Below are 26,193 nucleotides of genomic sequence, written 5' to 3'. Positions count from 1 at the left end.
TTTCCACGTTAAGCTGCAAGTAATTATCAACGAACCATTCATTTATGTTATTCATAAGAATATTGCATTGTTCGTTAAGAATTGTTTCTTCTCTATTGGAAACAACTATAGATGTATCATCTGCATACAAAGTGTACGAGGCTCCATCATAACTATTTGGAAGATCGTTTATGTAGCAAAGAAATAATATGGGCCCCAAGATGGAACCTGGAGGAACACCTATATTGATTTGGTTTTCATCAGAATTGAAGTGTTCAATGGAATTTCCATCTTGATATCGTAGACTGACATATTGCATCCTATTTCTCAAAAATGATTGTAACCACCTCAAAGGAGCATCCCGAACTCCATATCTAGATAATTTTGTTATGAGAAGGTCGTGATCAACGCAGTCGAATGCCCTACTGAGATCACAGAAAATCCCCACAGGGCATTCGCCGGCTTCGATAGATGAAATTAACTTGTTTCACAAGTTATGCATGGCTGTTGATGTAGATTTGCCTGAAACAAAATCATACTGTCTATTTGTTAATATATTATTCTCATTTACAAACTGAAGAAACCTGTCCAGAAAACAATACTCTATGACTTTTGAAAATGATGACGGAACTGTAACTGGCCGATAATTTTCCATCTGCGACGGACTACCTTTTTTGTGAATTGGAATCACCTTTCCTTTTTTTAACATTGATGGAAATAATTCATAACAGAATGAAAGATTTATTACATATGCTAATGGTTTCGCAATTATTTTCAGTATCCTTCTTACTAAAAAGTTTGGAATATCGTCGGGACCTGCAGAATGTTTATTTTTCAATTTTGGATATATTGAGCATATAAGTTCATCTTCCGTGAAAGGACAAATGCTTTTGAAATTGATGTTGACTAAAGGTTCTCTGAAATCAACTGAAACTTGCTCATTTCTGCATGATATTTTTTCTAAATTATTTTGATGGATTTTCTCAGGAACTGATTTAAAAAACTCATTAAACATATTGGATACTTCTTTGGGATTCTCTATGGATCTACCATTAAACTCCAAAATCATATTTTTTTTGTTCAACATATTTTTTTGTGTTATTTCAGACACAGCATGCCATGTTGCCTTATTTTTGTTAGGTGCCGTCTCTATTTTGTGTTGATAGTATTCTTGTTTGGATGTTTTAATCAATTCTTGGTGTATTTTTTTCTCTTCTTAATATATTTTTTTGAGTTCGGGTCTATGTAATTTCAAATAATGCAAATATTTTAATTTGGAACTTGAACGCCTTATATATTCAGTGACCCAATTTTTCTTTGATTTTTTCATAACATGATTTTTTAACGGGAAATTATTAAGAAAGTGGAAGTCAATGACATTTAAAAAATACTGTAGTAACTGTATTGAGAGCTCAAACTGGAGACCATTATATTTTGAGCAGTATTCTCTAGCTTATTATAAACTGCTAACTGTTTGCAATGAGCAGCTTTTTGGTACCCTGATGCACATGAGGCCAATTCTTCAGGTTTTTGAAGCATACCTTACACAGCTTTTATTGCTTCACACGCATGTTGTTGAATTTTCAACTGGAAATTCCAGGACAACCAGTTTGATTGACCTTATAATTTTCCAATCACCACTTTTGAGACTTTCATTTGAACTTTTGGTTGAGTCTTGAGTTTTAGGTCGAACACAGGACTACCCAACAGCAAACATAATGAAAATAAATATATGGAAATCCCTGAAAAATGAATTCAACTGACTTGACAGAGACACCTTTATCAACAACACTTGAAAAAACTTATACATAGTGATGTAGATTGAATTCTTGTTCATTTCTCAACAGTTATTTATGATGGTTTACGATCAAATATTCTGAATCGTGAGTTTTTTTGACAGCCTATGAAAAGTTTATTTCCGAAACTAAAAATATTAACTTCTCGCTGGTTTATTCTCTCATTTCGGAATTTTTGAATAAAGCATCTTTGACATAATTCGTAGATTTTTTTTATTTGAAAACAGTATCAAGTCGTCAACATAAATAGACAAATAAGTGCTGTTTGTGAAGTGAAGGCAAACATCGGTCTTGGATATTCGAGGATGAAACGACAAATGTTTTACTTCAAACAGCCCGCTAACTTACTTAGCGAAACTGAAGCGTTGGGTTGTGGTGAAGCGGTTCGAAAGATGGTTTCATCGCGGTTTTGTTGAATGATATCCGTGTACTGGCAGCTGACATTCAGACTGCGGTAGATGAAAATGTTGGGTATGAATCTGAAAACAATTACGGCCAATCGTATGCCAACGGTTAATGAACTATTGAATTGGGGAGACTGGGTACGGTTGAAACAATTCAGCATTTATCGTTCATTATTTTGTTAAATTAATGGATGTAGCCGTTAATACGTGGTAGGGAATCATCATGAAAAATGAGAATTGAAACTTTCTATGTTTTTTTACCACGTTCATTTGTAACTGATGTATTACATTACAGTGGTATTAAATAAGGGTTATTGTGATCAGTTATTTTTAAATTATTGTATAAGTTTGAAATTGTCCTTATAGAACGGAACTACAGTAACGTTAGTTACAAATAAAAGTGGTGAAAAATATAGAAAGTTTCAATTCTCATTTTTCATCATAATTTTGTTGTGACGATTATGATACGTGAAGTTCAAATGTAAAGTTTTAGCTACGATATAGCTGTGTCATTATAGTCCCATTAAATAAACATCAATAATAAAATCAACATTCTGAATAAACTGAAAGAAAACTTTTTACATCAAATTAGCATTGAGAATAAACTGAAGAGAATAGTTCTTCAATCAAATAAGCATCGAGAATGAACTCAAACAAAACATTAAGCTCAGGATTATTCAGGGCCGCTATTGTGACAGACGTAGCTAAGACCACCTTCTATGTATTCCTCGTGAGCCCACTGTTTAAACGAAGTACATTGAATCCACTTTTCTCTGGATCTGCTCTCTGAATATAGTGCTAACCAAACCATACAGTAGCATTATTTCCCTTCTGATTCCTGCTCAGTATTTTTTTCTTTCCTTTTGAAATTTTTCTTCTACCTTTTCTTCCATCTAATGTTCTTCTCTCAACTTTCATAGATTTGTTGCGTTTTAATTTTGATTCATGCTTTTTCCATATCACTTTTTTTTGGTGTATCAGTATAAATAGTTGACTTCTTAATTTTTCACCCTCTATTGAATTTTCTTGGGGGTGCTATTGGTAATGGCATTACTGTCTCCGGGGTGAAGAAGATACGATCATTAGTAGCTTGTGCACTTGTAGCCAGTCTTGGTGAACCTTATTGATACATGTCGATGCTGCCAAGTCAAGGTGGTGTAATGATGTTCCTTTAGGTTCATGAACGGTTGCTTGCTGGATTATTCAAACTGGTGAGTCACAGAGAGCTTTTTGTTCAACCGTTGTCTGGAGTAACAACTTTCATTTTTCAGGTAAAAGACAAGGCGATAATGGTGGTGATTCACCTTCAGTTGGATTTTCAATAGATTCAGTAAAAACCGCAGATTCAATATTTTTTTTTTATTGAATCTATCTGTTCTCTCAGTTTTGTATTTTTCGCATTAGTTATGCAGGAGCATTTGTCTCAATATAATTTTTTCACTCAGTGCAGTTCGTTTTCACTAAAAATACACTACCCATCAGGTAATATCTCTATTTTTATACATCTCCTCAATTTCAAATAAGAGATAATTTTTCACTACTTATTTCTCAGAGATTTTGCTTCTTTTCAGGCCAAACCGAAAACTTGTTCTTCATTCACATGAGTGATTATGAACGATAAAATTCAAAAGCTGAATATTATAAATTACACGACGGAATATGTTACAAACAATCATTTCAATAATGATTCATGGCTCCAAGCAATGCTTCAATGTTTCCCTACTTTAGCTTTACCAGCTTTTCTGTCATCAGTCAATAGTATTTCTGATCTTATCGATTCCATCCTTTCTTCCATATTTATCAAAGACGTTTTTTATGCTGAAGGTGAATTACTTTGACATGCCGCAACTAATATTGCTACTCCTACAGGTAAAAAGAAAATACAAAGTGCGTGAAACCGACCTCTTCTGAATATTAATAATGATGAACTTCTGAAATCTACAAGTGTATACGATGAAGCTCGTCTGAAAGCAGCAATGATCAAGGAATCGGGTGCTTGGCTGAATGCTTTACCTGATGCATCTCTTGGAACACTATTAGACGATGAATCTTTCTGAATAGCAGTAGGACTTACCAATGGGGTTATCTATTTTTGTGCCTCATACTTGTGTTTGCGGTAGTATAGTTGAAAAGAAATGTACACATGGTTTGAGTTGTAGAAGAAGTGCAGGGCGTACATCTCGACATCAACAGGTGAACGATATATTGAAATGAGCTATGGTGTCAGTGAATGTTCTTACAATTCTGGAACCCTCAGGTACCAGTCGATATTATGGTAAACGATCAAATGGTATGTCTTTCATACCTTCGAAATACGATAAACCTGTGGTATGGGACTTCACTTACGTTGACACGGTCGCGGCTTCCCATCTAGCCGAATGTTCGAAGTCTGCTGGAAACGCAGCATTGTCTGGTAAAAAATTCAAACAAAAAAATACAAAAATCTTGGTAACAACTATCTGTTCCATCCAGTAACGATTGAAACTTTTGGTGTTCATGGCCCGGAGTCTCTGTTATTCGTTCATGAACTCGGAAGTAGGCCAAGCAATGAAAGATCACCGTTCTACCTCTTTTTGGATAGGAAGAATTAGTATTGCTATCCAACGTGGTAATGCTGCTTCGGTCTTTGAAACTAATCCTCCTTCACACAATTTTGATGAGATCATGCATTGCCCTCATTTCAGTACAGAACTAAAATCTCTTCGAAACAAGCCAAGATATGTAGATATTCATTGGTCTCCTATAAAGGTTAATTCGCAAGTAATAGATCCACCTTCTTCTTTTTCAGTGCGGTCAATGGACTCAGGTCATTCTTGACCCTTAAATATGAGTTGCAGTCCTAGTGGTTCTGGTTCTCCTTCAGTGGAAAAGCTATATGAAGCAAGAGCCGAAATGATCCCTTTACGAAACCCTTCATCACTTGGAATGATCGATTGCATCTTGAGAAATGGTTCTTATGCAGATTCTGTGAAACATGTTCTTTCTTACGAATCAGTAGAGTGTTGTCCTGGAAATCTTGAAAAGAAACTTGGATTAGATAATTAAATGGACAATTGCTACATAAATAGCGTTTTACAAGTGTTATTCATGAGGAAGAATTTCAAGAACGAGGTTTTAATGATGAACGAGAACGATAATGTTTTCTACTTATTCACCAAACTCCAAACACCTGTTCATGCAGCTGCAGTTTCGTAAGAATGTATCATCTTTCCCTCCAACCGGTTTCCTGGAGTTTTTGAAGTCCACTAGATACTCGTTAGGACAAGAAGAGGATTGTTCGGAATTCTTGGGGTTCTTGTTGAATACTCTTCGTGAGCAAAACAATAGTAGAATCAATACTCTTGACCGCTCTGGATTGAATGATTCCGTACATTCTAGCTCGTCTTGTGTTTTTAAATCTCTTGTTGGAAAAATCCTCACTTGTTTACTTTGTAGTAAATGTTCAAGAGGTAGCAAAAACGAATGTGAATTTCTGGAACTGGAACTAGCGTTTCCTAATATGACTAATAACCAGTCCGTGCAAAGCTTATTGTTGAATCTTCTGAAAATGGAACTTTTAACATGTGATGATCGACTGTATTTCCAAACATGAGCCAAACTAAATGACTGTTTCAAGAAAACAAGTATAGCTGAGGCACCAGCCAATCTGATAATAACACATGACTCAACCTCTGACAAAAGCACCAAACTCTTACGAAGGTTCGAAATAGACGAGCACTTTAATCTAACAGATCACTATAATCTTTATGCAGTCATTGTTCACTGTGGTTCTGAAGTTGAATCTGGTCATTATCACGCTTTGGTCAAAGACGAAACGGACTGGTTCAAGTTTAACGATAGTCGTGTCACTAAGTGTTCCGGCGATGTATTGATTTTATTGTAGCCTCTGGAGACACCATACATTTTGTTTCATGAGAGAGAGGACATTTGCAGATCGAGATATTCAGATGATGTGGTGCTGCAGGTTTTTTCGAGGTTTCCTGCAGTTGAAAAAGCAAATGCGCCACTGGAATCAATGGAGTCTCCCCGGAGCGCCAATTAATTTTTGTTGTTGTTTTATAATTTCATGATTTATATTTTGGAAGTGTTGTTATTGAACGAATAACATTATATTGTTTTCTACAACCTCATCATCGTGCTATTAATGTGGAATTGAATAAAAAATCATTCGCTCTATATTCATGAACGAAATCCTTGTGTGCGTTTTCAAATTAAACTGATCTTTGTGCAATGCAATTTGTTCCCTCACGTTCTCAGGCCAATGTTCGCTTTAACTGTTTATGCAATGTGTTTTAATTATCGACTGAATGCACATAATTTTGTGATAATTAGACCATGGCAGAGCAATTTAAACCAGTTTCTGCAAGAGCGCAACGACAATAGATCCTTCATTACCGAAATTGATTGTTTCTACATTCAACAAATATTTTACACATTTTAGCAACAAAAAAGATTATCGTTTTCAATCTGATTCAGGCAATTATTTTAATTGATCAGGATATATAAAAATCACTTATATAAGGACACCGGATATATAATTATTATATTTGCAAAACATGAATATTCATGAAACAGATATCAAAATAATTGTAATCTGTGGGAAAGAAAGTTTTTGGCTTTCTACTACTCCATCTGATACAAAAAAATGGATGGGAGAATCTTCCAAAGAAAGAAAGGAAGTAATCAATTTGAAAATAAGTAACTCTATACATGGATGTGTAGATCATGCAAAGAAGTAACTTTCAGATACAAACTGAAAGAAAGTCCTCCTGAAACAGCTACTTTCATATAAACAATGAATTACACGAAAGAAAAAAAAATTCTTCCGAAACAAATACTTCTATATGAACACTGAATTATACAGAAGATACTTTTCTCTATTCAGTTTGTATATCGAACATTTGTTGAGGAATAAGAATCAGATACCATTCACATTAGTTCTACTTTGAATGACTTTCTTTCAGTTTGTATCTGAAAGTTACTTCTTTGCATGATCTGCACATCCATGTATAGAGTTACTCATTTTCAAATTGATTACTTCCTTCCTTTCTTTGGAAGATTCTCCCATCCATTTTTTTGTATCAGATGGAGTAGTAGAAAGCCAAAAACTTTCTTTCCCAAAAATTAATCACTCCTAAAAATATAACCCTTCCAAATCAATTGAAATCTCTTTTAATGCAGCTGAGAGCATTGGCCGAGAAATGGAAGTGTAGCTACCCTATTGGACTTGTATGATCCTGATGTTGTACATCAGATTATAAGACTATTTCTGATGATAAAATTGCAGACGTTTGAATCATTTTTTCAATTATTTGATTAATACTGAACCAAAAAGAATTTTCCTGGAATTCATCAGTGATATTATTCCAAGATCAGTATGCCTCATTGAGTGTCACTTCTTGACTGAAATTATAACTAAGCTAGTCATTATGCGTGATAAGCACTCATGTGACTAGCTCAGTTATAATTCTGTGGACAGTGTATTTACTGTGTTTTCATAAGATAACTGCAAATAGGTTCAGGCAGTGACGAATAATTGAATCCCTAAGAAAATAAAACCTTATGAATTTTAAAAATGTACATTCGATTTCAAGAATATATTGTAGGAAAAATCAATGACATCTTCAGTCACAAACGCACTTTCTATGGGATCGCCACTCTAATCTAAAAGTGTTTTCTGGTGTTAAATGGTATTTTAGTGTGTATTCAAAAACGATGGGCACATTCAAATTGTATCATATTCAATAATGAAAACAAACTTTTAAATTTGCTGTAAGATCAAATATAATCGGATTTGTGAAAGTAATAATTTAACAGCTTAATTTTGTACATCCTTTTAACGTATTTGATGAAAAGTTTTCAGCACTTAATGAACTATAACGATCAAAATAAAGCAGAAACTGACAAGTGACGTAACGTAATGTCAAATTCCGTTTCAAAACCAATCTCACGCTAGTTTTGAATTACGATAAATTAATTTCAAATCATATTTGATGTGACGTCATAGTTTCAATGCCAGAATGGTAACAGAGAACTCATGTTATTCAATATAATAGAATTCCATTATAAAAATCCATAAAACAACTTTATGAGTTGAATTGTCTCATGCACGAGCAACATAAAAATATCTTATGAAACTAATGTACCAATTTCTAGCTTCAATGATAAAAATTGATGGATGTCAAAACCTTTTTTCATTTGGACAGGGAACGGCGAACCCTAAAACAATAAAGAAGTATTATGGGTGGAATGAACCTCATTTACTGAACTTATAATTATGATAATGCATTCAACTGAGAGTATCCACCAATTTCACGAATAGAATTCATTTTTCAAATCAATACGTTCATGAAAACTGTAACTCAGCTTACATAATTACTATAAACGCATGTTATATCGTGAGTAGGACGATCTCACCAGTATCAGAATACCAAGATAACGACTTCCAAGACTTTGAGTCAGCAGAGTCAGCAGAATCTGATACTTTTGTTATTTCCCATCGTCTTCTGCTGACACTGCTGTCTACACATTATAAATGGACCCTGCGAGGTCAAATCATAGTCAGTAACTATTTAGAGTTGGTCAGAACTAATTTAGAATTCGTTTAGTATCAACTTAGATTCTGTTCCATTTTTCATTGTAGTTTTTGTAACGATATTTTTTGTTGTTATTCAGAACAGTCTCTAATTGAAAATAAAGTGTTTTTTGAAAAGTCATATTCAAAAGAATGAATATAACAATTGGCGCAGTCGTTGTAGGATCTGACAATGTTGCTAGAACAAGGAAACCCTAGCTAGTACTGGCGGATTCTAATCCCTCAACAGAGAAAGAACCAACAACCCCTGAGGAGTCATCACTCGAGGAAGCAGCGGAAGGAACACCTGGTGAAGCCCCTGGCTGGACGACTTCGAGAACACGACGAATCGGAATGAAGATTGTAATAGTGTTAGTCGATATTGAATTGTCTCGATTTATTTTGCAATCTATTTATCATCACTTCAATTCTTTTCAAAATCAATAATCATACTGATTGATTATTGTAAATAGTAAATAAGTACTGTTCGATCATTCAAATTTTGACACCAAAAATTCGTTGAGATAAATCGAAATGCCTCAAAACCAACCAGAACCAGAAGCAATCGAACCATACAAGTTATCAGAAATATTTTCTATAGTGCCTGAATTCGAAGGTGATCAAATATTTTTGAACACTTTCTTAAATGCTTGTGATTGTGCATATCGCATGTCAACAGCAGACCAACGCGATCTATTAGTGATTCACATCAAAAATAAACTCAGAGGTAGAGCAGCACAATTGATAAGTTCAAGGAATCCTGGAACTTATCCCGAAATCGAACATTTATTAAATTTATATTTTGGAGACTCTAGAGATCTAACATCATTGATTCACGATCTCCAGCGTATCAAACAACTTCCAAATGAAACCCCTTTAATATTTTTCAATCGCCTTCAAGTCCACAATGCCAAAATGCACGCATGTGTATAAAAATTCGTCCTTTCTGCGGAACAGAAACACGCGCAATCCGCACTAATTGAAACAATGGCATTAAACACGCTTTTAACCGGACTAGAACCACGAATAGGTCAAGTAATTCGTGACTCAAATCCGGCAGATCTACTTGAAGCCCATGTTAGAATTAGGAGAGAAATGCAACTATCCTATTTCGAACATCAAAAAAATGAAAGACCAAACCAAACACGTCCTCAACAAACAATCAGACGAAGCCCTCAACCAACATCCCAAAGAACCTGTCACACTTGTGGTCAGATAGGTCACATTTCCACAGAATGTCGAATGAGACAACAAAGACCCCAAAATAATTATCAATATTCCATACAAAAGTTTGCGAGACCGAACCCTCAACCCAACCAAAATTTTTCGAGTCAAACAAACCCTCAACCCAATCAGAATTTTTCAAGACCAAACTTTCAAACAAATCCTCAACCAAACAGGTCCCAGACTAATCAAAATCAAACTCGACCTCAATCTCAAAACCAATTCAGACCACCCGTAATTCAAAGAAATCCGAATTACCCTGTCAATTTTAACCAAAACCAAAGAGCTCATTTCATGACATACGAATCTCAAGATTATCATACAGGTGATAATCAAGACTATCATATAGCTGATAACTATAACTATCAATACAACGATTATTACCCCACCGATAATGACTACGATTACTATACCCCTAGTGATCAAGATTACCACTACAACCAAATTCAAACACCTGAAGATCCTTCAATATACCAGAATTTTCTTTCACTCCCAAATACGAACCACCCAGCTATTCAACACCAGACAACGAACAACCAATCGATCGACCCTATATCAGAAGTCTAATCCCAAATTCAGTTCCTGAATATACAAGACTTCAACCCGAACGAGAACTTCCCGGAACAAATTTTCATGTAAGCCCTATGGTTTCTATGAATTCGAAGAATCTGTACTACATCAAAGACTCTTCCAATACCTTTAAAATCCTCATCGATACAGGTGCAGGAATATCCATTTTCATACCCAAAACATGCAAAAAATACCCCCTTAGATTCCCTGAAAACGTCACTATACAAGGTATCACTGACCAGAAAATTGTCGTGAATGAATCCACTCTAATAAATTTCACACAAAACGATCCGCACAAAGTCTTCATCTACAACTTAGACATCGACTTTGACGGTTTACTCGGATCTGACTTTCTCGAACATTACAATTGTATAATTGACCTGAAAAATAAACAACTCATAACAAACTTCAAAACGGTCCCTTTGTTCAAAGTTTCAGACATAAATGACCATATACTCACTGAAAAACCGAACCAAATTCAAATAGAACCCCGAATGGAGAAAATATTCAAATTGCATTGCAACCTCAAGAACACTGAAGCTATACTGCTAGCTGAAGAAAGAAAAAAAGTAATAATTCCCAACGCCATAATCAAAATTGATGAAAACGGTATGTTCTACACTACTATCGTAAATACAAACGCAATCCCAAAACAAATTGATTTTTCAGAAATAAAACTCGAACCCCTTCCAACACATGAATCAATTTTGAATATTAATGAATTGTTTTCCCAAAACCAACCCCATATTGATTGTATCCAAGAAATCAAAGCGCAACTAAGAACCGAACATTTGAACGAAGAGGAACATCAATCAATAACTGATTCATGCCTCCAATCTCACTTTTACCAACGAAATAAAGCATAACATTGATACTAAGGATGCTAGACCCGTCTTTACGAAATCCTACAGGTACCCACAGGTACACAAGGAGGAAGTGAAAACACAAATATCAAAAATGCTAAATCAAGGCATTATTCAGCCATCAATATCCCCATGGTCATCGCCAGTTTGGGTTGTACCCAAAAAGATGGATGCCTCCGGTAAACAGAAATGGAGAGTTGTCATCGATTACCAGAAACTCAACGAGCTAACGGTTGACGACAAATACCCATTACCCAACATCTCTGACCTCCTAGACCAGCTTGGTGAATGCGATTATTTCACCACGCTTAATCTCGCCTCCAGATTTCATCAAATTGAAATCGAACCCAAAGATATTCCCAAAACGGCTTTCTCCGTGGACAATGGTCACTACGAATTTGTTCGTATGCCATTTGGCTTAAAGAATGCTCCAAGCACGTTCCAGAGACTTATGGATAATGTTCTTCTAGGTATACAGAAAGAAAGATGTCTCGTATACATGGATGACATCATTGTATATTCTCCTACCATCCATGAGCACATAGCAAGGTTGACCGAAGTATTTAAAAGACTTCGAAAAGCGAACCTGAAAATCCAACCGGATAAGTGCGAATTCTTGAGAAAAGAAGTCGCCTATCTTGGACATGTCATTACCCAAAACGGAGTCAAACCCAATCCAACGAAATTTCCCCGAACCAAAAACCCAAAAAGAAATAAAATCATTTCTAGGTTTAGCTAGATACTATCGACGATTCATTTGTAATTTCGCCAAAATTTCGAAACCATTGACCAAATTACTACAAAAAGATACCCCCTTCACCTTTGACGCAGAATGCAGACAAGCATTCGAACAACTTGAAAATTCACTCATAACGAGCCCCATTCTCATTAACCCCAATTTTGAGGAACCATTTTTGCTCACAACTGACGCCGGTGCGTTTGCAATTGGTGCTATTATATCGCAAGGTCCCATTGGCAAAGATCTCCCAATAGCATATGCGTCTAGAACACTTTGTAGCGCAGAATCGAAGTACTCTACAATAGAAAGAGAACTTCTTGCCATCGTTTGGGCAGTAAAGCATTTTCGCCCATATCTTTTCGGACGAAAATTCTGACTAATTACTGATCATAGACCCCTCACCTGGCTTTTTTCAATAAAAGACCCTGGTAAGTAGGCTGGCACGCTGGCGACTCAAACTTGAAGAGTATGATTACCAGATAGAATACAAACCCGGCAAAATCAACAAAAATGCAGATGCACTATCCCGAATCAAAGATAACTACTTCAAAGAATGCGCGAATTTCCAACACAAAATTTCCATACACGCATCTAACGAGAACGAAACCAAAGTAAAAGCGGACCCCGAAATAAGTGATAACCCTAACGAAAATAACCCTGAAGAAAGAAATAACCCTGAAGGAAACGACACCCCTGAAAACGAAATCCCCGTAGAAACCATTCAAGAAGAATTTAATACATTTGTCAATTTATATAAATCAAAATCTCTAATCGATTATTCTAAAATAGAATTCGATAATTCTCAACTTCTTGACAAACATCATAAAAACATTGTTAGTTTCTTTTGGCAAAACAAACTAGAACCATTACACTATGAAATCATCGAAGACCTCTTCGAAGAACACCCAGAGTTTTACAATGATAGAATCAACATACTTTCTAGCAAATCAGTAAAAGATCGTAAATACTACATCATACCCCTTCCTTTTGATCCTGAATCTGTCATAGAACACATGTTCTATATTATTCATAAATCCCAAAATGAGTTCGATCTTAGAAATACCTTTTCAATCGAAAACAACCGAGAACTACCCATATTAGAAATATTTTCATTCATTTTTGCTGACGAAGAAATCAAATTAAAAGTCTGTCAAAACTTAACGACAACTCCTGACCCCGATCAAATTCCCATAATCATTGATCAGTGCCATTCAGGAAAAACAAATTTACACCGTAGCATTGATGAAACCATCAGAAGAGTAAAACAGAAATACAACTGGCAAGGTCTCATTAAAGACGTCGAAAATTTCGTGAAAAAATGCGAAATTTGTCAAAGAGTCAAAATTTGCCGAAAAAACCTCAGTACACCTCTCGTCATAACTGAAACACCAAAAACCCCTTTTGAACGTATCAATGTAGACATTTTCGAAATTCCCACAAAATACTACGCTTTGACAATAAGAGACGAATTGACTAAATTCACACAAGCATACGCCATAGAAGACAAATCCTCGAAATCAGTCGTGAATACCCTTCTTCTTTACTTTCAACACTACGGTACACCACTTAGGATACATTGCGACTACGATCGAGAATTTACAAGTCAACTTATGAAAGACTTATGCTTTTTGTACGACATTAAACTAACATATTCGAGTGTAAATCACCCACAATCAAACGGATCAATCGAAAGATTCCACGCCACTTTTGCTGAGATGATTCGCGCCTTTAAAGCCGAAAATCCCGACAAACACCCTATGAACGTTTTACCATATGTAGTTATTTGCTATAATAATACGGGAAACAAAACAACAGGTTTCACACCGTACGAATTAATATTCGGACATACAGCTAGTCGATCCCCAGAAACGCTCTATAACCAAAAAGACCTAATTTCAAAATATGTTAGAGATCTTAACCTTATATTTCTATATATTGGCCAGAGCAAAAACCGAAAGACAAAAAGAAAAGTCCAAAATCAGATTTGATAGGACAGTTTCCGAAAACGTCCCTAAATATAAAGTAGTAGACAAGGTTTATGTGAAAGTGTCACTAATTTCAAATGAACTCGAAAATAAATTCAATGGACCATTCGAAATATTAGAAATTTATCCCAATTCCGCGATGTTAGTAAATTGGAAAACGCGAAATAAAACTAAAGTAAATTTCGACCGCTTGAAACCTTTTCATGAACACTTTTTCAGGACACTCCTGCTGTCATCAACAGCCAGTGCCCAATACAACTTAGAGTCAATCAATAACTCAATCGGCGTTTTCTTCCATCAAGAAGGAACCCTCAAAATAACAAACGAAAAATGGACCCTTTTGGTCTACAAAGATTTATCATCCATCAAAGACGCTTTATACAATAATGATAAAATCCTAGAAAACCTCATTTATTTTCTTGACAGAGACGAGCCTAGAATACTAGCTTTCAAAGCTCAAATAAAAACACATACCAGTCCTTTAACCCAAATATCAGACTCACTACAAGTAAAGTTTAGAGATATCTTCACGGGCACGAAAAATTCGAAAAAAGAACAAAACGTGGTTTAATAAATGGTGTAGGAACTTTTTGGAAAGTAATAACCGGAAACCTTGACGCATGCGATGGAGAATATTTCACGATTGTATCAATAAAATAAGCCAAGACGAACATCAAATTGAAAATCTATTAAAAAATCAAATATCTGTAACCACCTTGGTGATCAAAAACTTCAATTCAACAATTCAAAAGCTACAAGTTGATGAAGAGACTTTCAATCAAGATATAAAAAAAAACGAAAAATGATTAATGGAAATATCAGACGATATGGCATTTTACGAAGCTCAAATAAAAACTCTAGAGATATGCGAATCACTCATGGAAAGCTACCTATTCCTTGAAACCTTTATTAGCGATATTATCAATTCAATACTTTCGCTCGATTGAAAATAATTCATGGTTCAATCATAACATCAAGAAATTTACGTTATTCACTTCAAGAAATATCACAAACATTGAACAAAAATAATTTACCATTATACGTCAGTATTGGAAATATCCCCCAATACCTGGACCTCATTGAATTGCAAGCATATCAATTGCAAATTGCAAGCATATTTGTTTTAAATATTCCCCTAGTAGAGCCTGAAACGTACACACTTTTTCGTTTATATCCAATACCAATCTTGGATGCTCGAACAGGACTTCACCATATATTATTATCATTTCAAAAATTTATTGCGCGAGACGACGATTCAATGTTGTACACTACTTTTCAAAATTTAGATAATTGTAAAGTGATCAAAACCGACTTGAAAATTTGTGCAGAAGTGCTTCCATACCCGATAGACAGCAACGCTATTTGTGAAGCCCAGCTCCTCAAACAAACTCTGCAATTGCCTGAAAATTGTAAATCAACAGCGATCTACGCAAAGGACTACAACGTTCAAGTGATTTCTCAAAATCTGTGGCTGATATCAATATCCGATCCTCTACCGGTCACCATAAATTGTATCGGCAGAAAAGTAATCATAAAAATCATCGAAACCAATACTCTCCTGAAACTTCAGCCTGAATGCAACGCCTTCATTGGAAACACGAGAGTTCATTCCAAATATTTCGTTGAAAGATACCAGAACGTAACTTACAACAAACATGCAGTCCAGATACCATATCGATGCTGTGACCACCTCCCGGAAAAATCAAAACTCCCGGAGCTGAAACCCCTGAAATTAAATAAAATAAATGTCGAGAATCTCTACATCGCCAAACACAAGTTGAACCAACACTCAGATGAATTGGACAAACTCATCAACGAACCGTTCGTGAACAAACATATTTCTTGGTTCACGTATTTTACAATTGCTCTCATCATCGCACTGGTGATTTTGTTTATTTTCTGCAAGTGCCGTCGCAAGAAGTCAATTGCGATCGGAATCACCTCTTCAAGCAACGACAACCCACCGAGACCACCAAGAACAAGAATAGTACCCAGAACCCTGGCAAGATTCGTTCCTAGAAGAAGACCCAGCGTCCGTCTAGAAGACCCTGTTGAAGAAGATGTCGAGCTAACCACGAGTTTGAATGAAAAAACTTTTTCTTAATAAAAGTTGGTGCAAAGCACCAACTTTTTTTTGATAAGGGGAGTTGTTATATCGTGAGTAGGACGATCTCACCGGTATCAGATCACCAAGATAACGACTTCCAAGACTTTGAGTCAGCAGAGTCAGCAGAACCTGATACTTTTGTTATTTCCCATCGTCTCCTGCTGACACCGCTGTCTACACATTATAAATGGACCCTGCGAGGTCAAATCATAGTCAGTAACTATTTACAGTTGGTCAGAACTAATTTAGAATTCGTTTAGTATCAACTTAGATTCTGTTCCATTTTTCATTGTAGTTTTTGTAACGATATTTTTTGTTGTTATTCAGAAAAGTCTGTAATTGAAAATAAAGTGTTTTTTTAAAAAGTCATATTCAAAAGAGTGAATATAACACGCATTTATGCTCCTGACGTAATTATTTATGTATTTCTTTTGTTGAATTCACTGTTCGAATGAAAAGATTCATGAAAACAGTAACGCATATTTCATTGGCACCAAAAACCGATTAAAGTTTTTTATGCAATGTTTCTGTATTTTATTAATTTAATTCACTGGAAAGAAAACAGCGGTGGCGAACGTATCACCAACAGCTACAACACGATTAGATCAATGATATATTCCTCAGTCAAAACCCTTGGGCTTAATGGATTGAAAAATATTGGCAACACCTGTTTGATGAACAGTGTAATCTAATGTTGATCAACGAGTTGGTTACTGAAATATTTGAAAAATGATGAGTACATGAAATATATCAATACTAAGACTTCTAGTATGGAGGATGCTTTCATCAAAGCTTTAGCAGAAGTCATCAAGGAATTGTGGTCAGAAGATTCATCTGATAGAGCAGTGAACACAATATCCTCAAAAAGTCAGATTCAGAGTTTTGCCCCTCATGAGTCATGCATATCAAGACGCCCAGGAGTTCTTTCGTTATCTTTTAGAAGGTTTACATGATGATGTTAATAGAATTAATGAGAAACCTAATTCGACCTTAACGGACATTGACGAAAAATTGAGTGACAGCGGAAAAGCACAAGAGTCATGGTTGATTTATTTGAGTACATATAACTGTAAGATTGTAGATAATTTCGTTGGTCAGTTGAAATCCACAATAAAGTGCACATACTGTGGACACTCATTTGTAACCTTCGATCCTTTCTGGGATTTGTCACTCCCCATACCACAAAAAACTGGCCAATTGGCTCTATCACAATACTTGGATTTCTTCACAAGAGAGGAAACTTTGAATGGGCATGAAAAACCGAAATGTTTGAGTTGCAAGGAAAGAAAATAATGCACGAAGGCTCTATCGATCCATAAGTTTTCCCGTATTTTAATCATTCATTTTAAAAGATTATCTCTAACAGAAATATTTAGAAGTAAGTTGAATAATGCCATCGAGTTTCTTCTTGATGTATCAGATATGAACAATTATGTAGCAGACAATGTGACTCCTTGTCGTTTTAATCTATATGCACTTTCAAATCACAGTGGGTCTACTCACAGCGGACATTATACAGCACTGGGACGTGGCACGAATACAATGATTCACACGTGTGATCAATTTCATCAAAATCGCTTGTGAGTGGAGATCCATACATCTTCTTCTATGAGAAGAAGGAAGAGGGTTCCCACCTTTGAGCGTTTTGAAGAGTTATTTTTGAACTGTTTTAGTGTTATAATGAATCAAAGATACTCATTTGTCAAATTTTATTATTGTAGAATTATGAAAAATTAAAAACAATGAAATAATAAATTCAAGTAATTCATCATATTCAAACTTCTTCACTGTCATAGGGCTCTTCTTAGATCTTCAATGAGTTAAAAACTTCAACTTCCGCCATTATTCTCACGTAGTATAAGCGAGCGCATGTACTATAGGATTATGACAAAGTACGATCATATTACGTTATGGTGTTTTACGTTATGATGAAGTACATTATGATGCATTACGGTTTCTATCGATTACGATTATGATAGTTTGATGTTATGATGCATTGCTGTTATGATGCATTGTGTTTATGATGCATTGGGTTTATGATCGAATGATATTATGATGCGTTAGCGTTATGACGGAGTACGTTATGAAAAGTACGTTATGATGAAGTATATTATGATGAATTACGTTATGAAACTGTACATTATGTCGCTGTACGTTTCTATCTTGTACTATATGATCAATTGCGATTTCTATCGTTTGACGTTATGATGGAGTAAATTTCTGTGTATTGCGATTTCTATCTTGTACACTATGATGCATTAGGTGTCCCCTTGTAGAAATACTATTCGCTATTTATGTGAAACCAGATGACAAACTATTCGATGATACTTTTGAAATATTCTGCCAAAATTTGAATTTTTGTGGTGAAATTCTGATTTAAATTAAAAAATATAAAATGTTTCACTCTTTGGCGGAAAAGTTGAATTGAATAGACATATAATTTTGAAACCACTGTCCGACTGAAATTTTGGATTTTGAAATGAATTTCATCAAAATGAACACCAATATTCTGAATGTGAAGTAGATCTCTTCCAACGGTAAATTCTGAATGGAATTGAACCAAAGTATTCGACAAAAACACGAATTCAGTTTCCATTTCGATTCAGGATGTTTGTGATCAACAATGTAGATAAGAATCCACAACGTGAATCCACAACAAGAGTATTGTGCTTGCTTGGCAGCTGTCAATATCGATACTGATAATTCAATATTCAGTATATCATGATTCAGAAAGTGTTCAATGCAAAATTTCCTAAAGATTATATATACCGAAAATATCTCAGAAAATTGGTCAGAAAACTCCAAATTACTGAGAGTGTAACTAGAGTTAGAGTAGCTGAAAAAATTCATAAAAATCGTAGTGAATAGAGTGAATTACCTCCTGTAGCCTTCGACAATAGTTGCTCATGAGAATGATGTCTCAGCAACCACCATCAAAAAAAACGACAGGAGACATAATTTTCATTCTTTTGGACTGAAGATATAACACTTTTTGATTGAAGATCAACCTGCTAGAAGAATTCACTGTTGTGACTCGATGTTTGAATGTTTGACTGCAAATCGAGACGTTGAAAAAAGTATGTTTCAATAGCAATTGTCCTTTTTTTTCAAACGAAAATGTCAACTGTCAGAATGAGCTATATTGCCGGACATGAAACAAAATATTTTTAAGAAAGATACCACTCAAACTCCTGTGAAAATGAATGTATGGGGAGGAATATTGAAAAATCATATTGTTGAACCCATAAATCTGACTGGTGATTTATATATGGGAATTCTTCATAACCTCAAATACTCACCCATAGATTCAAGGAATTGAGGCAGATCTTCAAGATGCATTCGAAAATCTAGTTGTTTTTTCAACAAGATGGTACGTCCTCATATATTTAGTATTGTATGTAATTGGTTGGATCAGAGATAACTGAGTATTTGTGATGCACTGTTTGAAGCTTTTGGGTTAATATTACTGGACTTCTATCTCAACAACAAACCATTATTTTCAACACCTCAATAAGTGTTATAATCACCGAGTGATCATCTTCGAAAGGAATATTAAACTAAAAAAGTTCAAACTGAAAAAGTTTAATCTTCTTCATGGAGATGGTCACATGGTGATTGAAACACGTCTCGAAGTGTTAAAAATAAACGGTTTGGTGTTTCAATAATATTCATAACCAGGTTTGTGAATTTGAATGTGACTCTCCCAAATTTTTTCGTTTCAGGCCAGAAAAGATCGAAAGTTCATGTTACGTAACCTGAGACAAAACAGAAATTCAGAAACAGAATTAGCGAAACTTTTGCTAGTATTACACCAGAAACGTCACAAAATGTTTATAATGAGTTCGAAAATTAACTGTTTTCCTGTTAGAATACTTGCGTAAACAATTTTTTTATATATGCAAAAAAGTTCACACTCATTTTCTATTCAAATGATCATTTACTTCAAAAATCCTACATACAAAATACCTTGTAAAGAGTTCAAATATCAATAAATCCGCAACCAATTATCGAAATTCAGGTTATTATATAGAGAACTGAAATACCTCTCATACGAAATGTGAAAAGACTCACTTTCTTGAAATAGCGCCCTCTTGGAGGCAAATGATGTCACGTTATCGACATTTTATCGGAAAATACCAAAAAATTGTTTCTTTACACGTGAATTATGCGACTCCGTTCGAAATTTGAGAGGGGATGGACTATTTATGTCCACATTATCTATTGTTTCTGCTGGTATGTGGGATCTGTATACCAACATACCAAGATTTATTAGTTTTGGAACGAATAACTTGAATATAGAAATGACATATAGAATTATTCAATTCCTTTTCGCAAAACTACTTTACAATTCCGTCTATTGGAAAAATAAAGATACATCATGATTATTATTATTTTATTATCAGTTCTATTCATACTCATGATTGAAAATGCAATATTTCAATTTATCTTTCATACTATGAAACGTCAATTGAAATGAAAATGCTCACATCTGTGTTTCGTTGATTGTTCAACGTATTGAAGTGGTTCAAAATCTAAATCAAAAACATTTCTTGATTATCTCAAGCAATCTTCAATATGGTTTTCGAAAGTACAAATCAACATTTGCCTTCTTCTATATGTCATTCATATTTGGTATAATGCAATCAAATATAGAGAATTTCGAGCTGTTTCGTTTTATAGTTTCGAAGTGAATGACCGTGTCTGAAATGAAGGTTTGTCTCAACTAAATTTTGATGTTATCGTTAGCCAGATCGTTTTTATCTGTGAATCTTCAGTTTTCTCAACGGTCATTTCTCATGAGTAACTCGGTTGCTATCAGCATCAACGCCTGTTTTTTCCGGATATCCATATTGCTTCAGAACCCTTTTCTATGAATAAAACATCATCGAACCTTCTAATAGAACCAGGTTACCAATATATTGCACTGGAGAGTTCCCTTACAATGCTTTCTGCTCAAATAAAGCCCTCTGGAATATTGCACTGGAATATCAGAGACTGCTAGGAGAGAAATATCCACTTGAATACATACTCAACCTCCATTGGTGAAAATAATAACCTGGATCATTAAAATACAGTTGGGTACTTGTCTCTCTCCTATAGATCATTTCTATCGTTTCAAAGTTAAATCCAATATACGAGTACTTCAAAACACATTTTCCAGGGACCCTGTTTCATTGTTTGCGTCCCTGTGAGACAAACGAAATAGGTGTCGCAGCGATTTTAATCCAACAGCTACCCCTGTCAGAGCATCTTGAAGTTATTGTTGCACTATCTGAATTTTTTCTCACAAGCCATAGCTTGTAACTTCATTTATTCATTTCATCAGTTCGGACTTCCATTGTCTAATATAATATAAATTGATTTGAAATCCCTGAAAAAAATAAAAGATTAACCGAAAATAACAATTTTATTGAAACAAAAAACTGAAATTACAAAGAAATAACATACAAGCTACAACCAGAAAATGAAAAATTGAAATATTGATGAAAGCTGGAAATTAAAAAATATTATCAACAAAAATGAGAAATAAAAATAAATATTTTTCAATTTTTTATTTTCTGGTTGTAGGTTGTATGTTATTTCCTTGTAATTTCAGTTTTTTGTTTTGATAAAATTGTTATTTTCGGTTAATCTGTTATTTTTTCGGGGATTTCAAATCAATTTATATTATATTAGACAATGGAAGTCCAAACTGATGAAATACACCACGAAACATTGTCAACCACCTTCAAATAAACGTTTATTTATTCAGGTACACAAATTTAACTTCACTTCAAGTGGAGTATACCATACGGACTTTCTTTCAGTCCCGTGACTGAATCATTATGACTTCAATACATTTTTGAAACTCTTCATGAAGAATTAATTTATGGGACCTTCATTAATATTACTGAATTAAGATCGTTTTGCTAGCGTTCACTATAAAAGTAATTGTCGTTCGAGAGTGAAGGGTACTTCGTCGTTACTTTCGCTGTGGTATTGAAATTAACAGGAACATTCTTTTTTAGTTTCACATGATATAATTTGAAAGCAAACTTAATAACAGAATCAGACGTAGTATTCAGATGTGAATGAATAGTTAAATTCAGGAGATCGATCAAAATGAGGAAACGTTTTCCAAAGGAATAAAGGAAACAATTGTTTTTCAAGAAAAATTGAACCAACCGTTCTTCAGAAAAAATATAACTTCCGAACAACTAATTTTTCTTTATTTTCAGTATTTTAATATTAATATATGTCACAAAAAAGGTTTGAAGTTGTATAACTCCTATTTATTATATGCGAGCCCTTTCGATAGCTGGTCGTGCTTTCATCTTCAAGGCTCTACTCAACCTGTGTGTTGCGAGCTTTGATTTATATATTATTGGGTATATGTATGCCTTTTTGTGCTCGTCGTACTTCTGGATTAGTTTTTTCTTGGTTTGGCCGATATAGAATTTGTTGCTGTACACCCCGTTTAGGTTTTTGTCTTCTTCTTTTTCATAGCTGTTTATTTTTTGTGTTATTCTCGTGTTTGGCTTGTATGTGATTTTAATGTTCAGGGGTTTGAAGATGTTTGTTAGTTTTTTGGTTTGGTGACCTACGTACGTAAATGCTGTCCATCGTTGTGTTGTTTTATCTGTTGGAGTGGTTTAATCCTTGTTCTTTATTTTTCGTTTAATTCTATTTTCTAACTCATCTATTGTCTTTTGGGTGTATCCGTTCTCGTTCGCTATTTGGTATATGATTTTTTGTTCCGGGCTTCATTGCTAAGTGGTGCTAAGTTCAAACTACCCGTCAAAATGACTGCCTGCAATATACAGAATGTTATGGAATGCACTTAGCAATGAAGCCCGGAACATAGAAAGGAAAATCATATACCAAATAGCGAACGAGAACGGATACACTCAAAAGACAATAGATGAGTTAGAAAATAGAGTTGAACTAAAAATACAGAACAAATATCAAACCACTCCAACAGATAAAACAACACAACGATGGACAGCATTTACGTACATAGGTCAAACCAAAACACTAACAAACATCTTCAAACCCCTGAACATACAAGTCAAACACGAAAATAACACAAGAAATAAACAGCTATGAAAAAGAAGTAGACAAAAACCTGAACGGGGTGTACAGCATACAATACTCGGACTGCAACAAATTCTATATCGGTCAAACAAAAAAAAACTGATTCAGACGTACGACGAACACAAAAAGGCAAACATAAACCCATAATATGCAAATCAAACCTCGCAACACACGCCATACAATACAAACATTATTTCCCCCACCAGAGAACATTGAATTCATAAAACAAGTCAATGAAAGGAAACGGTATGGACATCTGGGAAAACTTAAAAAACTTAAAATCCATAAATTCAACAGTCATAATTCACTTATCGAGGAACAAATACAAATCAAAACACAACAAGACCTAACATTCAGCATACTACACAAAACAATACATTCTCCTAGGAACAGTAAATCTAGAGAAAATCCAACACAAATATTATTACCTGATGTAACCCAAATACAGGCAAATTTACCTTAAGTACCTGCAGTACCTGCACTAAGGCGTTCTGACCGCATTAAAGGACAAACAAGTGGATGACACGTTCAGTTTGAGTGAAACCTTGAAAATGAAAGCATGACTAGCTATCGAAAGCGATAGCGCATATAATAAATACGATTTATAAAACTTCAAATCCTTTTTGTGACATATATCAATATTGAAATACTGAAAATGAAGGAAAATTAGTTGCATCATCTTCGAAAGCTTCTGATAATTCCTCTTCCATATTCCCTGTTTCACTATCACTGTCGTCATTTAAATCAATAAAGAATTCATTTCCACCATTAATATGGAAGTGTCCAATCTCCATATAGTCTTTTTCAACTAAAATTACTTTTTTCATCCCTTTCTGCCTGTCTTCTTCGGTAAAATTAGATATTTCTTCTTTGATTAGCTCTAGTAACTTCTTATCAAATTTTGGACAAAAAATTTTAAACCTGATGCTTTATTTAATTTTTCCCCAAATCAACTCGATGGGATTGAAAACACAAAAATAGGGAAGAAGTCTCAGCAATACTCTCAAGGGCATACACTTTTTCGAATATTTCCATGTAGTGGATTTTTGGTATAGTAATCTTCAAAATACAAATTATTATCCATTAAAAATCTTGATTATAAAATATTTTGAATATTTCATTAATATTTTGTTTTCGATGTTTTACAATTTTTTTTATAAATATTCAAAAGAACAGAAATGGACTGAAGAAAACTTGAGAATGGCATACAAGCGGTACGGAGAAAAAAAATGGGATATTTAGGGGCTGCTAAACATTACAACGTACCGCGCTCTACATTAATTCGGTACTGTAAGAATGATAAAGCTGGACTTATTGAAAAAGAGACCTTGAGAAGAAAATCTGTTTTAACTCAAGTGCTAGAAACCAAACTGGTAGAGCACATTCTGTTAATGGAGAAAAAATTTTTTGGATTGACAAGGCGGGACGTATGCTCTATTGATTTTCAACTTGCCAGGCAAAATAATCTACCAAGTCCATTTTCCTTGCCCCATCAAACAGCAGGAAAAAACTGAATGAAGCGTTTTCTTCATAGACATAAGGATCAAATCAGTTTGAGAAGACCTACAGGTACATCAACTCAACGGGCTACCGGATTCAACAAAGAAAGGGTAGATGAATTCTTTGATTTACTTGAAACGATTTTTGAAGAAAAAAAGATTACTGCTAGCCAGATTTTTGATGTGGACGAATGTGGTATTTGTATTGTACAGTCGAAGTGTCCCCAAGTAGTAGCATTGAAAGAAAAACGTCAGATCGGAAGCCTCACTTCTGCAAAAAGGGGGTCGTTAATAACTGTTGTAATGTGTATGAGCGCAGAAGGGAATTTTGTTCCACCTTTCATTATAAATCCGCGAAAAAACTGTAACGAACAGGTGCTCCACCTGGAACTCTGTCTGGTCGAATATAGACTGATCTTTTCACTGCCTGGTTTGACACTTAATTGAGAAAGTTCGCCCATCTGAATATAATCCAATTTTCCTTATCCTAGATGGACATAATACCCATACTAGGAACCTTCATGTTGTCGTGAAGGCTAAATAATATTTTGTGACAATTCTTTGTATTCCCCCGCATACATCCCATAAAATGCAGCCCCTTGATAAAACAGTAATGGGGGCACTGAAAACATTCAGTAATTAAGAAATTAGAATGTTTTCGAGAACAAATCAACGTGCTGTCAATCACTTTGTTGTCTGCGAACTTTTTGGCCGGGCTTACTTAAAAGTTCATTCCACCAAACGAGCTGTTGAGGATTTTGCTGTTCTGGGGATGTATTCGCTCAGAAGAGGTGTTTTTACTGATGAAGATTTTTTGGCAGCGTCACATCATGATGACTTAGTTCCAGAACAACCGCTTGCAGACCTTAATCGCGAAAATAGAGAAGAAAGGCAATGCTCACCTATTTCAGTTAATCCATAAGATATTGTTCCGGTTCCCAACCTGAAGGAAAGATAGCAACCAGGGATAGAAACCTGGACGGGCAAAAATAATAACTTCTACACCGAATGGAGAGGATTTAGAGAAGTCAGTAAAATCAAGAATGGAAAAAGGGGAAATGGTAAAGATAAAAGTTTTTGATGCAGGACCAGGTTACAGTGGAGTGCAAAATAAACCAAAAAAACAAAAGAAGCTGCGAATTTCCGCTAAACGCCAAAAAAGAGTTTCATCTTCATCGAGCTCAGAATCTAACAAGAGCATTTCATTGCAAAATTCTTCAGGCGAAAAAGAAAACTTTTTGCTAGAAACGTGCCCTGTTGACGCAATTTGTGACCTGAGATTTTCAAATGATACTCGCGGAGGAATAAGGGTTATGTGTGCCTTGTGCAACTGCTCGGTACACGAAGAATGTGCAGATGCCGCGAAAGACCCTTACATC

This window comes from Leptinotarsa decemlineata, unplaced genomic scaffold (assembly GCF_025532065.1).
Source record: "Leptinotarsa decemlineata unplaced genomic scaffold, Ldec_3_MD MMD2_tig00026369_RagTag_RagTag, whole genome shotgun sequence".
NCBI lineage: Eukaryota > Metazoa > Arthropoda > Insecta > Coleoptera > Chrysomelidae > Leptinotarsa > Leptinotarsa decemlineata.
The sequence above is the reverse complement of the archived record's forward strand: the minus strand, read 5'-3'. Positions refer to the sequence as shown.